Below are 14,663 nucleotides of genomic sequence, written 5' to 3' on the forward strand. Positions count from 1 at the left end.
CATTGGAGAATGTTTTATAATTAATTTTCCAAGGGAACAAAATGTACATGGTCTTTGTTGGAAAATATTTGTATGTGATTTTCACTTGAAATAAGTTGAGTATTAATTTACATTTTCTAACAAATATTATCAGAATGTTTCATGTTGGAAAGATCTTGAAGATTCAACAAGTATTTGAAGAATCAGATGTTGGAGGACTTGAAGTTGACATGGAGCACTTGCTGTTGACATGGAGCACTTGTTGTACACATGGAGCACTTGAAGTTGACATTGAGAACTTGCGAAACATGGAGCACTTGAAGTGAACATGGAGCACTTGTTGTACACATGGAGAACTTGAAGCTTACATGGAGCACTTGCTGAAAGCAAGTTGGACCATCATGATCTCATATGGCACATCTAGATCATATGTGGAGCATCCAGATATTGGTGGACCATCTTGAATATTGATGACTCATTAGAAACATTGTTGGCTCATCCACAACTCTATGGCTCAACAAGAGGTTGATGGATCAACATGAATACTTGGTGGCTCAACTCATGTCAACGGATCAACATGATCACATTGATGGCTCACCAAGATTGCACTTGTCACATCATGTACATCATGGCACATCCAAATACTCAATGTCACATACATTTCGTCCATGATCTATCTTGAACAAGCAGTTGTACATCTTCAAGTACAATACACATTCCAACATTCAAGAAACAACTAAACTTGCTTAATGACACTTCTGGAAGTTGATGACATCTTAGAAGACAATGGAGCAACATGATGCTCATTTTGCTCATCACATTTTCAATGTTGATTAAGAAGGCTCAAGAAATATGAAGACTCATAACTTGGATGGAACCCTAACGACATAGTTACGAAATTGGAATATTCCATCCATTCTCCATTAATTAGGGCAAATGTGTCAACCGTTGACTAAGTTATGATGACGTGTCAACACCTGATTGATAAAACCGCGTCAAGGGCTTTTCCAAAGCCTATAAATAGGCTTCTTGGGACCCATTATATAGTTACTCTTCCTACTTCATTTCTGCTCGTTTTCCATAATTGTTGTTTAGACCAGTTTTTAGAGAGCCATTTGAGTGTTTTAATGTGTTTACCATTCAAGCACTTGTAACTGAATCTTTATGAATATGAGACACTTTCGAATCATTGATCTTGAACATACAAAAAAAATTAATCATTAACTTGGTGATTCACAACTCTTTATTTTCTACATTACTTGCCACTTGAAGATTCTGAAACTCCGTTTTAGTATTTTCAATACTTGGAATCTTCTAGTCTAAGGTTTACTGAAATTTTCTTATTTCTTCAGTTGGTATCAAAGCTCGTGTGATGGACTTTGAGACTTAGATAGTTTTCAAAAATTTGTTTTTTCAAGTTTCAAACTAGTATCACTTGTTCTCAATGGCAATTGTGAATTAAAACCAAAATGTTCTCTATTCAGTTTCAGTTGCATACAGTCTTGGAGCAGGAAATCGTGTACCTATCCTTGTGCTAAGTGAATACACTTCATGGGCAAATCGCATAAAGTACTACATGGAAGATCATGCTTCTGACATCTGGACCTTCATTTCCACTAGGAAACATACTCCAGAATTTATGAAAGATTCCAAAGTTCCTGAAGTTGATGTGTCTCCTAAAACCTCTATTGTTATTTTTGGATCTAATTCGACTACTGCTCAACTTCGTAAGAGGAAACTAAAGAAGTTTGAGGCTAAGGCAATGCAAGAGCTTCTATATGGAATTCCCCATGATATCCATGAGCAACTTCCAAATGAAGATAAGAGTTTACCTGTAACATCCTAAAAATCATGACCAAAAATTGCTTTTAAAAAGATTACTAACCCATAAATATTATAACATTTCAACCATACTAAAAGGGTTTTATAACAAATCAGAGTATCTTTTCAAAACACTTGTCAATTTTATCAGAGTAAACATCCCAGGCTAAACTCCTTGGTGTGTGCCATGTGATCATCCCGAGGGCTTCCCTCCGCTACTAGAAGTAGTTGAAACCAAAACTGAAAACCATTGGCACGAAGCTTAGTGAGTTCCCCAACCTATCTCATACCATATACGCATAACCAGAAACACATAACCACATACTGGGCCCCCGCCCGCTGCATCGGGCGTTGCCCGATATAGGGCCCCACCCGACATTAGGCACCGCCTGGCATAGAGCCCCGCTCCGTATACACATCTGTCCCCCTTAGGCTCCGCCTGTATCCGGGCCTTGCCCGCTACACGCATACATATAATCGAATAACATACTAGAACATACAAAAACATACTCTAACTGTACCCTGGTCTAAGGCCTCGCCTAACTTGGGCCCCGCCCCTGGTCTACTACTGAAGTAGTGGAACCTCGTCCATACTCCTACTAGTAGTGAGATACGGGCCCCCACCCACACTCACACCCTTCTTATCACGGGCCTCACCCCTAGTATGCTAATATCGAGGCATGGAAACCTATCCATACTCAGCTAGTGATGAGATACGGAACCTCACCCATACTCACCTCCCTACCAGGCACATACTAGTATCATAGAGACACACGTATAATCGAACATACAACATAAGAATCTTCCTTGGGATTGCCCCGGCATCGGACCCCCGGTCCGGAGACATACTATTATCTAAGATACCTCGGGCTTACCCTGACATTGGACCCTTGGTCCGGAACCTATCGTACTGACACATGAAAGAATCACAAAGACCTCTAGCATCCTAACATTCCTCAGGCCTCGTCCGACATCGGGTCGTAACCCGGAACATATAACAATAATTGCCTAGGGCTAACTCCCCAAGTCCTCATTCTATAAATAAACATAAACATGAACATAATCAGAATGGGCTGACATTGTGGCCGTAGACCCATGCACACAGTGAGGAGACTCACCTCGCATTGCTGAAAACCCGCTGAACACTTCTGACTGCTAACTGGCAACTTCTGAACCGCTGACCCTTCGGCTTCCCAAAATATCAATACCCAAAATAACATTTAGACCACAACCCCGACTCCACTCGTTGAGTTGATCTACCAACTCGTCGATTCCATACTCCTCTAACCCCATACAACCCCGACTCCACTCATTGCGTCTAGCAAGAACTCGACGGGTTCTCCTTCAACCATACAATTGGGACCATTTTCATTCGACTCGCCGGGTTCGATCTTGAACTCGTCGAGTTCATCATCTACATAAGAATGTGTCTAGGTTGTGACTCGCTGATTTGTATGAACAACTCGTCGAGTCCATCTTCATAAACTAAGGAGATTGCCTTAGACTCGTCGAGTTCTTCCTTGAACTCGTCGAGTACGATGAACTTCATGACTACTATGGACTCAGACTGGCTGATTCTCTAACCACTCAACTCATACCCGTTAACAGAAGGGTTTTAGGGAAATAACTGGCCTGATTCGCCGAGTCCCACAAGTGACTTGCCGAGTCTCTCTATGTCTAACTCTATTCAGATGATTTCAGACAAGCTCAAGGCATCCAAGACCCAGATCTAGCCTCCTAGGGTCAGGATATCATGCACAACCACTACCTTTGCACCCATACATGGCCCTTTTTGCTCAAAAGGCCAAAATAACTCCTTAAACTTGGCATGGGGAGTTCTAATGGCATAAAGCTTCCACCTTTATGCTTTTACTACTCAAGACACTCCTAGATCTGAAAGGATCTGGCTTGGGGACGTCCAAATCCCACAAGAAATCACCCTTGGTCCAAAAACATCATAGAAAAGGGCATGAAAAGATCTAACAAACTAGAAGTCACCGAAGGAACTTGATTAGCAAAATAGGCAGCAAATGGCGTGAATCTTCTGGATCTACTCCTTCCTCATTGAACCTCCAACTTTCTTCTTGTTCCTCCAAACTTCAAGAATGCTCCAAAACTCTCAAAATGACTCACAACTCAAGGGAGGCTCTAGGGTTTTCGTTCTAGACTTGAGAGAGTATCAAGGGGCTGATGAAGGCTATAATGTTCCTTAAATAGGGTACAACGCCTGCATTTAGGATTTTCCCCAAACCTGGACAACTTGCCGAGTCAGTCTTCTGACTCGTCGAGTAGGTCACTAAACTCGCGACCAAATCGCGCTCCTACTTGTCGAGTCACCCATATACTCGACGAGTCACCTCCTCATTTGAGGTTTTCTTATCGTTTTCGGCCTTCTGAATTCACGGTGTTACATTACCCTTCAACTTCTGGAATGCACTCAAGAAACAATTCGAGGGAACTGACAAGATTCTTGCAAACATGAAGAAAGCCTCATTGATAAATATGAACAACTTCATGATGTTACCTCATGAACTCTCTTTGATGCATATTCTGTTGGGTTTTGAGCAATCTAACACTTCCTAAGTGTGCATGCAACCCTAATAAACCTTGGATCTATGTTTGTCTAAATACATGCAAAATAATAATTTTCCAAGGTTTATAACCTATCTAACATGGCATGGGGAACATTTCAACATAAAAGAGTTAGAAGAGATTACATACCTTTTTGATGAGTTTGGTTCTTGAGGAGTTTGAGGGCCAAGCACCAATAGTGTGAATGCCTCAAATGGAATCACAAAACACCGCAAACTCTTGGAAAACTTTGAGAGAGTATACACACTTGTATAATTTCGGCCACACACAAGCTCACACACACTAGTTCACTAGTTGCCATTTCATGCTCCATAAGCATGCTTATATAGTGTGCATGGTTAGGGTGAAACCCTAATAACCCATGTCTTTTCCTTTCCAAGGATCCATGGGTTAAAAGCTCCATGGATCATCCATGGACTTCCATCCAAGCCTAGCCTATTAACAAATGAGTGTTAGCCCACACCATATAAAATCAATAGCCCATAATCTAATTAGTCTTCTTTTTAATCTCTAAATTAATTCATAATTAATTTAAGACTAAAACTAATTAAATAACATAACTTCATATTAATATATTATAACTTATAATATATTAATAAAAATATGTGTATAACTCTCATAAAATTATCCATAAATAGTTTGGATGAGATGCAACCCAAATGGACCATGGCGGTCGGGTCAAGTATATACCAAATAAGTTATGGACTTAGAAACCTTATCCAACAGACTCCCACTTGGATAAGTCTAATAACTGTATTTGCCTATATAACTTCAGGAACCAACCAGCAATCGTAGCTCTCGAAAACTCCGTCGAACTATGAAGCGCCATTTTAAGACTAGTGATCATATAATCCTCTGCTCTCATGATATCAGCCGGACAAACACATGGAACTATATCTTGCTTATTGTCTGGCAGTTGTTTCTCGATTTTCCGATTTGTTTGACAAAGAACTTCGCTGAACACATCAGTTTAGTTCTGACCGGGCCCGGTACATGGGTCAACACAAAATCATCGAGGGGCCCAGATATCGCTTCTATTTCTAGAAGGAACAGATAAACTTCGACTCATATGCTTGTTCTACTACTTGTTGAATTGTACACAAAGGCACGTTTTATAACATCAAGTTACTGATGCGTTTACGTGCAATCAATGCACAACCGACTCATAGGTAACAACTCATATCTCTAGGTTTGAAGATTTATATGATATTATCGTCTCACGATCAATCGAGATAAATTCCATGAAGTGATACAAGTGAGCGTGGGTTTATACCAATACTCATAACTTATGAGTACTCATGAATGTTGCAGCAACCATTGCCATGTCTAAAAACCTTTAGCCATCTACAAACCCAATTCATGACAATCTTGATTCATACCTACTTTCGACGTATGATCGATTGTGGAGGTTTGAATAAATTAATTATTCTGGAAGTCAAAACATGCAAAACTGAAACAATAGTAAATAATTGACAATGACAGTAACACTTTACTCATAAATAAATCACAAATTTTATTCATCATCAAACGTCGATTACATTTTACAAGTTTCAGGAAAACTATCTAATCTGTAAAACTAATATCGTCCCTCAGCCCGATGCGCCTCGCATGCTGAAAATGCTTAACCCTCGCCAGTCCCTTCGTAAGGGGATCTGCAGGATTCTCATCCGACGATATCCTCCTTGTCACGAGGAGTCCTTCTTCAATCTTGTGTCTTATGAAGTGATATTTTTTGTCAATGTGTCGGGATCTGCCATGATCTCTTGGTTCCTTGGCTAAGGCAACCGCACTATTGTTGTCACAGAAAATCTCCATAGGTTCCTTAATAGCTGGTACAACTCCAAGGTCTCCGATGAAGTTCTTTAGCCATATCGCCTCCTTCGCTGCTTCACTCGCTGCTATATACTCTGATTCACAAGTCGAATCAGCCACCGTCTCCTGCTTGGAACTCTTCCAAGAAATTGCCCCTCCATTTAAGGTAAAGATCCAGCCCGACTGAGAGCGGAAGTTATCCCTATCAGTCTGAAAACTAGCATCACTATACCCTAATACTCTCAAGTCATCACTCCCACCAAGGGTAAGGATCCAATCCTTAGTCCTCCGCAGGTACTTGAGAATGTTCTTTACCGCGGTCCAATGAGCCTTGCCAGGGTTCCCCTGATACCTGCTGACCATGCTCAAAGCAAAAGCCACATCAGGGCGGGTACAAGTCATAGCATACATGATCGAGCCAACAGCGGAAGCATACGGTAGTTGGCTCATCTCAGCTATCTCTGCCTCTGTACTCGGACTCTGAGTCTTACTCAGTTTGGTATTGCTTTGGATCGGTAAATCTCCTTTCTTGGAATTCTCCATGTTGAACCTTTTCAACACCTTATCCACATAGGTACTCTGACTAAGTCCAATCAGTCTTTTACTCCTTTCTCTTAATATCCTTATCCCTAGGATATAGGCAGCCTCCCCTAGGTCCTTCATAGCAAAGCACTTCCCAAGCCAGGACTTAACCTCCTGCAAGGTTGGGATGTCATTTCCTATAAGTAGTATGTCATCCACATACAGTACCAAGAAGCTAACTATACTCCCACTAGCTCTGACATACACGCAAGACTCATCTTCACTTCTCGAGAAACCAAACTCTTTGACCTTCTCATCAAAACAAAGATTCCAGCTACGAGATGCTTGTTTTAATCCATAAATGGACTTCTTAAGCTTGCATAATCTATTTGGGTACTCTGCACTGAGAAAACCCTCTGGCTGATTCATGTACACATCCTCAGCCAACTTTCCATTAAGGAAAGCGGTTTTGACATCCATTTGCCATATTTCATAATCATGAAATGCGGCAATGGCTAGCATAACCCTAATAGACTTAATCTATGCTACCGGCGAGAAGGTTTCATCATAATCAATACCTTGAGTTTGAGTAAAACCCTTCGCAACCAGTCGAGCCTTATAAGTATGCACTTTTCCTTCCATGTCGGTCTTCTTCTTGAAGATCCATTTGCACCCAACTGTTTTACGGCCTGGTACATTGTCAACCAAGTTCCAAACTTGATTGTCATACATGGATTGCATCTCGCTGTCCATAGCCTCCTTCCATTTAGCAGATTCCGGGCCTGCCATGGCTTCCTTAACACTGCTAGGTTCATCCAAATTTACCAGTGTACTGTCACTGATAAACGTATCACCTTCCGTAGTAATATGAAATCCATAATAAAATGAAGGTGTGTTCCTAACCCGTGTGGAACGCCTCGGAGGTACAGACATGTCAGCTTGCTCAACAGGAGTTTCCTCCTCAGGTTGATTGCTAGTGTCTGAGGTTCCTTCACCGATTGCCTCTTGAATTTCTTCAAGATCAATTTACCTCCCACTGTCTCCTTGGCTTATAAATTCTCTCTCACGAAAGACCCCTCTTCTTGCTACAAAGACCACATTCTCACTGGGTCTGTAGAAGAGGTAACTGAAGGATTTCTGTGGGTAGTCGATGAAAATACACCTTTCACTTCGGGGTTCGAGCTTATCTTGAGTCTCACGCCTCACGAAAGCTTCACAACCCCAAATCTTGATGTGGTCCAAATTGGGAACCTTCCCAGTCCACATCTCATGAGGTGTTTTGGTAACCTTCTTTGTAGGGACTAGATTAAGGATATGGGCGGCAGTCTCTAAGGCATACCCCCAAAAAGAGATTGGTAACGAAACTCGACTCATCATAGAGCGAACCATGTCCAACAATGTTCGATTACGCCTCTCAGCTACACCATTCAGCTGTGGTGTCCTGGGAGGAGTCAATTGTGAGACAATCCCACACTCCTTAAGATAGTCAAGGAACTCGGTACTAAGATACTCACCACCTCGATCGGATCGAAGCATCTTAATGTTCCTGCCCAATTGATTTTCTACTTCCTATTTGAATTCCTTAAACCTTTCAAAGGTTTCTGACTTATGTTTGATTAAGTAGACATACCCATATCTACTAAAATCATCAATAAAAGTCACATAATACCGATTAGCATCCCTTGTGGCGGTTTTGAATGGACCACATACATCAGTATGTATTAGGTCTAACAAACCCTCACCCCTCTCACAAGTTCCAGTGAAGGGTGCTTTTGTCATCTTTCCAAGTAGACAAGATTCACAACTATCATCCGATTTAAGGTCGAATGATTCCAAGACTCCACTCCTTTGGAGTTGGCTTATGCGTTTCTTGTTTACATGTCCAAGACGACAATGCCACAATGATGCTTTATCTAGGCTAGTACAAGAATCAATATACAACACGTTATTTCCTAAGTTGTCTACAATCGACACAGTTTCATACACACCATCACAAGGTAATGCTTTAAAATAAAACACATTATTAAAGAAAGCATCAATACCACCACATTCATTATCAAACGAAAAGGTAAAACCTTGTTTGTACAATGCATGAAAAGAAATAATATTCCTCGCCATTTCAGACGAGTACGCACATTTATTCAAATCTAATTTCAACCCATTATTAAGCAACAAAGTATAAACTCCAATCTTGGAAACAGGTAAAGCCTTCCTATTCCCCATGATCAAGTTTATCTTCCTGTGCTCCACATCCTCACTTCTTCTTAGGCCCTGCAAATCAGAACATATGTGAATACCACATCCTGTATCAAGCACCCAAGAGTTAGAATATGTTGAGTAATTAGACAATATAGTGTAAATACCTGCATGGGTGGGTTTCACTTTCCCATCCTTTAGATCCTGCAAGTACTTAGGGCAGTTTCGCTTCCAGTGTGCCTTTTCATGGCAATAAAAGCATTCACCATCCTTGGGAATGGGAAAAGGAGTGATAGAACCGCTCTTGGTCTTCGATGAGGAGCCTTCAAGAGACTTTCCCTTGGTACCCTTCGAAGGGTGCTTCCTCTTCTTCCCTTTGCCTTGCCCGATAGCCAAAACAGGGGTAGATGTTGGAGTAGGAGTAGTAGAGGTAACAACCGCCTTGCCCTTAAGACCGGTTTCAGCGGTCTTCAAGAGTCCTTGAAGCTTGCTGAGGGTAACTTCCTCCTTGTTCATATGATATGTCATACGAAAATGATCATAACAAGAAGGTAAGGAGTGCAAAATGATGTCAATTGCCAACTCCTCAGGGATGTTCACATTCAGCTTCAGCAAACGGTCCACATACCTTTGCATCTTTTGCATGTGAGCCGTGACGGAATCACCGTCCTTCATGTGGGTAGTTATTATGGAGGAGATTATTTCATACCGCTCCTGACGAGCACTCTGATGGTACCTTTCCATCAGGTCTTGGTGAATCTCAAAAGGGTAGACATCTTCATATGTATTTTGGAGCTCGGCTGTCATCGTGGCCATCATGATACATGCCACCTTAGTAGCATCTCTCTCATGATTCCTAAATTCACCGATCTCCTTAGGAGTAGCAGTAGATTCATCAAGCTCTTTTAACTCCTTATCAAGGACATATTCCTTGTCCTCATAACGAGTAACCATCCTAATGTTCCTAATCCAATCCATGAAGTTGGAACCATCAAAGATGACCCTCCCACAAAGATTCATGAGAGAGAAAGAGCCAGTTGGGTTAGATCCTGAAGCATTAGTGTTGGAAGACATCTGAAGGAAGAAAGCAAGTTTAGATTAGATATATAGAATCCTTAATAAGACACCCAAATGTAATATTAAGGCTAGGACCCAATCACAATATATTATACTTAGAAGAGGGATGCCGTAATCTAAGTAATAATATATTTGAAAGGTAGGTGAATGACGATTCACCAATTTTCACCATGAAAACAAAATGTATTATTAGGTTTTAATTGGATTTGAAATTCCTAGATTCTTTTGAGATTCATTGAACTTTTCAATGGCATGTTTCAATCTCGATTGTGCCCTTCAAGTTTTGTGACTGGGATGCCGATGATCACAAAACAAGGTGTGAATAACCATGCTAATTCACTTGGTACCCTTAATATTATCACCTAATCAATGTGCCGGTTAACCACACACGCTCCATTGATCTATGACAAACATTAAGTCACCCTTCATGATCCTTACTAGTCCAAGTTAGTGTGCCGGTTACCCACACACGCTCCACCAACGACTTGGTAAGATACAAAGTGTGAATTCCATGGACTAGCACCATGTTCACATTTTTCCTAAAGTAACTAAGATTTGGAATTAAAGAGGTTTAATTACTTTATAATCATTATACTTTTAATGAGGATTTAAAGTCATTTTCCTACCCGTTCGACTAACGACCCTCCACCAGTCAAGCAAGCGGTGGGTAAGAGTGGACACCCATTAAGTCGCCATTTTATAGGCAACAACCTTATACCCACCTTATAGACCGACTTCGTAAATGAGGCCTACTAACGGTAAAACGACCTATTCTTATACATATATATAATATTTAACCATTAATGTTATAAATAGTATAAGGGTTGAATTTTAACCATTAAAACTCTAAGTGTTGGAATTAAAGTTTATTAAAGTGTGTGAAACTTTACAAATTCCAAAACTTGAGGACAAGTTTTGTAACTATCCAAAACTTTTCATTTCATAACTTATGAATTAAAGGTTCATAAAAATGAAGACTCTTCATTTTCATGTAACTTATGTGTTTTAAGTGTGTGTTAAATAAAAGTGACCTTTGGAAATCCATAACTTGAGGACAAATTATGGACTCCATTAAAACACATAAATGATCAAGAATTAATTCTAAACAATTCAACAAATAATACCTATCATTTTCTAAATTCATAAGAACATGAACATGATCATCAAAATTTCAAGAATTATATGAACACATAAAATCATGGAATTTTGATATATTCTATTGTAAATGAATTAGAACCACCATTACACCAACTAAAATAAGTTTTAAAACACCAAAACAATTTAGGGTAATGTTTCTAGTCCATTTGCAGCAGCAAAAGTCGAAAATATGCACTCTGTCGATCCTACTCGTCGAGTGCATGAACCTACTCGGCGAGTAGGTTGAAGATACACATGGACTCGGCGAGTCCCCCCATGGACTCGACGAGTTCATCAGTCAGACAGCAAGTTTTTCGACTTTTTCAACTATTTTGCATCAAGTATCAAACAAGCAAGCCTAGGCTCCGATACCACTGTTGGGTTTTGAGCTATCTAACACTTCCTAAGTGTGCATGCAACCCTAATAAACCTTGGATCTATGTTTGTCTAAATACATGCAAAATAATAATTTTCCAAGGTTTATAACCTATCTAACATGGCATGGGGAACATTTCAACATAAAAGAGTTAGAAGAGATTACATACCTTTTTGGTGAGTTTGGTTCTTGAGGAGTTTGAGGGCCAAGCACCAATAGTGTGAATGCCTCAAATGGAATCACAAAACACCGCAAACTCTTGGAAAACGTTGAGAGAGTATACACACTTGTATAATTTCAGCCACACACAAGCTCACACACACTAGTTCACTAGTTGCCATTTCATGCTCCATAAGCATGCTTATATAGTGTGCATGGTTAGGGTGAAACCCTAATAACCCATGTCTTTTCCTTTCCAAGGATCCATGGGTTAAAAGCTCCATGGATCATCCATGGACTTCCATCCAAGCCTAGCCCATTAACAAATGAGTGTTAGCCCACACCATATAAAATCAATAGCCCATAATCTAATTAGTCTTCCTTTTAATCTCTAAATTAATTCATAATTAATTTAAGACTAAAACCAATTAAATAACATAACTTCATATTAATATATTATAACTTATAATATATTAATAAACATATGTGTATAACTCTCATAAAATTATCCATAAATAGTTTGGATGAGATACAACCCAAATGGACCATGCCGGTCGGGTCAAGTATATACCAAATAAGTTATGGACTTAGACACCTTATCCAACATATTCTAGGTACAATATTGTTGTCAACAGGGTGAAGAAGCTCAAAGGTGAAAGATCGCAAGAGGAATTCAATTCTAAATTCTTGAACAATCTCACATGATCATAATGCAAACTACAACCAATGTAGACACCATGTCTTTGTTTGATCTATATGACCAACTGCATCAACATGAGCCAAAAGCCAACAAGCTAGCTCAAGTAACTCCCTTTGATAATCAAGGACTTGCCTTCGGTAATTCAACACCTATGGCAAATCATTCTCAAAACTTGATTGCACATCATAATCCAATCCCAAACCACTTGACTAATCAGTTTGCCAACCAAGGATATTTATTTTATAGTTATTACCATAAGTTTTTTTACTAATTAAAAAATTCGAGTTTTTGATATGATAATTGATATCCTAATCTAATTAAATGATAATAGTCAAATTTTAAGATAGTTACAAGTTTATGTGATAAATTAATTATTTGTGAAATTTGATTTGTACTTATCTTGCCAAATAAAATTGGATTAGGTCAAATTTAGATAAAGATAAAATTATATGAGTATTTTAATTACTTTAAATTTGATCTAGAAGTTTTGAAAAGTTTCAAAACTTTCCCTCAAGTTTTGGAATTTAAAATTTGATTAAAAAGTTTTAATTTTGAAATATTAAATTCTAAAACCCTAGTGTTTTAAAAGTTTAAAATACAACCCTTATACTATAATAACATTAAAAGCTTAATAATTATATATATATATATATATATATATATATATATATATATATATAGAGAGAGAGAGAGAGAGAGAGAGTCAGTATTACAGTTAGTAGGCCTCATTCACGAAGCTGCTCTATAAGGGGTGTTTAAGGAAGCGGCTTGTAAAATGACCGCCATTGGGTATCCACTCTTACCCACCGTACTCTTGACTAGTGGAGCTTCGTTAGCCGAATGAATAGGATAGGACATTAATTCCTCATTAATAAGTATAATGATTATTATAAAGTAACGAAATGTTTTTATAAATTTGCAATCTTAGTTACTTTAGGAAAAATGTGAAAATGATGTTATTCCATGAAATTGCACTTTGCATCTTGTCAAAGTTGTTAGTGGAGCATGTGTGGTTAACCATCTCACTAACTTGGACTAACAAGGGTGAAGAAGGGTAGCTCGAGAATTATCATAGATCAATGGAGCGTGTGTGGTTAACCGGCACATTGATTAGGTGGTAAATGACTCGAGAGTACCAAGCTAATTTGCATGGTTACACAGACCTTGTTTGTGATCCTCGGTATCCCAGTCACGAACTTGAAGGGCATAAAGGAGATTAAACATGCAATTGAAAAGTTCAATCAATCTCAAAAGAATCTAGGAATTTCATTTCGTATAAAACCTAAATGTTCATTTCGTTTTTCATGGTAGAAATTGGTAAATCGTCATTTACCTACTTTCATATAATTTGCATTTGGATTATGGCATCCCTCTTCCGAATTTTTAATTATAGTGTTGGGTCCTAGAATTAATATTTCATTTGGGTGTTATATTAAGGATTTCTTATCTAATCTAAAATGTGTTCCTTTTTCTTTTTCAGACGTCTAGCTCAAAAAACGTGTAACGGCCACGGATTCGGGCTGGTCAATTTAGAGACAATGAGCATAAAAAATGTGTTTTTGATGGAAGATTATTTATAAGGAGTAATCTTAACCAATTTGTAGAATATGTCACAAGGGTTCCGTTCATATAAAGAACGCCGAAATCCAAGTTAAAACGAAGAAGTTATGGCCCGTCGAAGTTTCGCGACAAAACCGGTACGACACTACGCGATGTAAATAGTGAATTTATGATAGAGTGATTTTTAACCTTAGTAATCTAAACTAGAGTATACGTTAAACCGAGAGCGTGAATAAAAAGAACGCCCAAATCTGACTTCGTATGAGGAAGTTATGATTTTTCTAAGATTTGGCCTAGCAATGCACGACCCGGAACTCAAATTTTAGATCGAGTGTTTTTTGGCCAATGCGAACTAAATGAGAATTGAAGATCTCATTAATAGGAGATCAACGATAAAAAGACAGACAAAAACGGAGTCCGTATGTAGAAGTTATGATTTTTACCATGTCATTTAACAATATAATCTTCTCATACTGTTAAATTTAAAATCAGTCGAGAATTAGCTGATGGAGTCAAAAGGGAAGTCGTAGATCTTGTTTTTACCTACGAGTGGATATAAAGAATATCAAGAACGGAGTTTGTATTCAAACATTATGAATTTTAAAAGATTGGCTGTTTTACCTACGTCCGGTGCCACATGTCAACACCAGATTTACCTTGGAGCCTACGTAAAGCTCACGACGTGAGCACCCTTTCTCACGATGTGAGAAGGCCCAGACAACCTATAATAGA

This window comes from Lactuca serriola, chromosome 3, assembly GCF_051521515.1.
Source record: "Lactuca serriola cultivar US96UC23 chromosome 3, Lser_US96UC23_V15, whole genome shotgun sequence".
Taxonomy (NCBI): Eukaryota; Viridiplantae; Streptophyta; class Magnoliopsida; order Asterales; family Asteraceae; genus Lactuca; species Lactuca serriola.